Genomic DNA, 3853 nt, shown 5'->3' with positions numbered 1-3853 from the left:
GAGGCTCAGAGAAGGAGAAAAGGGCCAATGTAATATAGAGATGGCTATAAATGAGAACTTAGTTCAGCTCGATGCTGAAATCAGAGGCATTAAGCACTAGCCTGTCCTCAGAGACATAAGATAAGACCTACACAGAGGTGGCTATAAATGAGAACCAGGTGGGTGTTTGGAGGAGGGTCAGCTCTCATGCCTTAGATGGAGATGGAAAAGCTTTCTGGGGGAGGTATCACTTGTGATGGGCCTTGAAGGATGGGCAGAGTAAGTCAAGTAAGAATAGAAGGAGCTTGGGAGGCCCCATCTTGCACAGAGATGTTAGAGGCAAGACAAATCTGCAGTGTACCCAGGGAGTGACAAGCCCTGTGGCCTTGTGGGCAAAGGCCTTAGGCACATAGATCAGCATTGGTTGAATTAGGAAGGAAAGATAGTTCAGTCAGACCCCAAGCAGACTGATGCCAGGGTGGACATTCGGGCTTGGTGAGACACTTCACTCTGACACCAGGTCGTGGATGCAGATTTCCAGCTGAAGCCTCCTTTTCATAGGAAGGCAGCTTTGGCCCAAATCTCAACACACTTCTTATCTGGTATGGCACTGCATGGTGTGTCAAAGAAAATGTAGGAGAGTAGAACAAGCCAAGGTGGCCGCATGCCCTTGGAGGAACTATGTGACCCCGAGCAGCATAGGGACCACTCATTGCAAATTTAGCCCATGATGTGCAGATGACAAAATTTCTAGTAACAACATTCAGACCTCAACCACCAGCAACACCACACATACATACACACATATACCACTCCTTTCCAGAAGTATGTCTCCACTGAAAGACCTACACATATCCTGCAGCCCAGGGTGAGGAAGGGAAGACAGAGATTGGCCGACAAAGCCCTCCCAGGCCAGACAATGGGCCAGACTTTCCATTGGCCCCGGCACAAAGTCTCCCAATAGCCACGAGGTTTTTCTTCTTAGACAGATGTGGCCTCTGACACTCAGGAAGGTTAAACCAAGGTGTGCCCTTGGTCACATGGCTAGGGACCCCAGACTGGCCTACCCATGCCCTATACTGCCTTTGGCCTAGCACAGTGCTGGACACTTATTCATAGGGGGATGAGCGTGGGGGTGGGATATGAGCTTGAGTCACAGGGCTTTGAAGCTAGCAGCTGGATCCGCCAAGCCTCAGGTGGGCTGGCCCTTGACTCACCCCCACACCCTGAGCCAGCTCCAGGCAGCAGCTTCAGCTTCCTACTGCCCCTCCTGCCTCCCAAAGCCCAGCTGGATCCCTCTTGGGTCATTCGTGGGCTCAGGATTCCCAGGAGCTGGGCGGGAAGGCCAAGGCCTTTAGGCCAGGAGGTATCCCAGGCACACCTCTGCTCAGGAATGTTAGCCTGGAATCACGCGGGAACCCCAGGCTTTGCCTGCCTGCTGGGCACCAAGTTACCTTGATGATCTAGGCACCAGGCACTTATTTTTAGCTGACACTTACTTCTAGAATGAAGTACTGTACTTGTGCAGGGCCCGTCCTCCTGGTGGCTCACCCCTTCCCAGAGGGGAAAGGCGGCCTCTTGGTGGTGTGCTGGGTGTGCCTTGGAAAACATGGTTTCTAGGCAACAGAGTGGGTGTAACTGAAAAACTGCCAGCTGCACGTCTTGGCTGGTACTGGCGATGGGATGGAGAAGTTTGGGGTTCCAGCCCCTCCAAGTGCAGGGGCTTAGGCCTCAGAGAGAAAGAGTCCAGCCATTCTGAGTTTCTAGGATCCAAGCCTGGCAGGGCGGCCTCCGGTGGGTTCTTCCTCCCAAATGGACTTCAGTTTCCTCATCTAGGTATAGGCCAAGGGTCTTTTCCTCTCTGCCTGCCTGCCTGCCTAATTTTTGTCCTTAAAGATTATCTCAACTCTTCCCTTTTAGAGCATTTTGAAGATGATATTGGGCAGGAAAAGGGACCTAGACCTCCCCCATCAGAAGGGATAACTATGCAAAGGCAGGCTTTGTCTGGTGAGACAAAGCCATCTTGTATTTTGCATTTCACTCTAGCATTGGGCACAAACCATGTGCTAGGCCCTGAGGTGGTGATTCCAAAGAAAACCATGCCTCGGTGAGCTCGATGTCTCAGTGAGGGGACACACCTGTCCCCAGGAAATAACCGAAAGTTTCCAGGACAAGTATAACATGCCATTCAAAGCTTTTCCAAATTTGACCCTTCTAATCTCTCCAATCACATCTTTCATGCACAGGAAGCGGGTTGTGTATATGTATGGATGGAAGGATGAATAAAATGTTAGATAATGGGTGGATGGAAGGAAGAAGAAAGGAAGGAATGAAGGGAGGGAGGAAGAAAGGGAGGGAGGGAGGGCGGGAGGAAGGATAGTTGGGTAGATGAATGAATGAGGATGCAGGGAGTTCAACTGGTGGATGGATGAATGATGGATAGATAGGTGGATCATTGGTTACATGTGATATAAGCTGTTGGTCCCATAGCAGATGAGTATAAGGAAAAAGGTTTTAGCTCTGCCTCTTGTTTATAGTGTGACCCTGAGGACGTCATTTCCTCATTTGTAAAGTGAGAATCTGGAAAGACTTCGTCCGTAAAGTGAGAATCATGAGCCCAGTGTGCCTCTTTAGGTATGTTGTGGATATCCAGTGAAATAAAAATGAACTGTCCATACCTACCTAACGGCTGGAACCAGGCCTCAGCCACAGGCCTCGTAGGCAGGGCTACCAGCTGTGCTTTGGCTGTGGGAGTGAGACTTTCCCAGCAGATGCAGGTGGGAGGCTCCCTCTGCTCCTGGGCTCCCCACTTTCCCAGCCTGGTAAGAGAAGAGAGGGGTGTCCTGGAGAAGAGTTGCTGCAGGAAGGCTCCCCGTGGTCTGGCGAGTTGGGAAGCACATTGGGAGCACTCAGGGTTCAGGGCTAGGACTTTGGAGTTATACACAGATCTGCCTTCTACCTTGGCTTTGCCACTTTCTAGCCGTCTGACATTGGGCAAGTCATAAGCTTCAGTTTCTTCATTTATAAAATAAGGACTAATTAAGATACCCACTTCTTCAGTATGTTGTGACAGTTAATGGAGATAAAGTATGTAAATCACTTAGCACAGTGCTGGGAATATATTAAATACTCAAGAAATGCATGTTTACCCCATATCCTTAAAAGGCTAAGTGGGGAATTGGGCCCTTAGCCCTTTGGAGGTAACTCGAAACCTTCAAGTCCAGAGACTTCTATCCCGGATGCTGAGTCCTTGAGTCAGACGTCTTATTTCGAAAAGTCCAGCAGAACTCACGTGGCCTCTTGACAGGGTGATTTGACTGAACAGTTTCTGCTTTCAGCTGAAATTCCAGCACTTCTGTGGGCCTCGCTGACCCTGGCCTGATTACCCTTAGATTAATAACAAACGGGGCACATGAATTATTCCTTCAAAAGTACAGTTTATGTGAAAGATATAAATCTTTCCGAATGGGCTGAGGCAGAGGGAGGAGGAGTAAGGGGGTGTCCTCTGAGGGAAGCCTCAGAGACCAGTGGAGCTGGTCCCGCAGGGCTGAGGCTGCCCTTGCGGAGACCCAGCGTGGGGACAATGGTGTGGGCGGTGGCAGGCCCTGCTGGCTCAGGGCGAGCTGTGGCTGATGGCAGGAGGCCCAGACCACCCACCAGAAAGAGGCCCTGGGGCTGAGTGACCCGAGGCCCGAGTGGGGGCAGCTCTGACCTACAGTCTTGGGGACGAGTGCTGATGAGGCTGTCCGAACCCCATCAGTCCCTGAATCCCCAACCCAGGCTGACTCCAGGGCCAAACCCTCCTCAGCTCCCCATTCCCTGGGGCTCCAGACATCTCCCCCTGGCCAGCCCCATCTTCCCAGCTGCTCGCTCT

Source organism: Pteropus alecto, unplaced genomic scaffold, assembly GCF_000325575.1.
Source record: "Pteropus alecto unplaced genomic scaffold, ASM32557v1 scaffold170, whole genome shotgun sequence".
Lineage (NCBI taxonomy): Eukaryota > Metazoa > Chordata > Mammalia > Chiroptera > Pteropodidae > Pteropus > Pteropus alecto.
Note: the sequence above shows the minus strand (reverse complement) of the source record.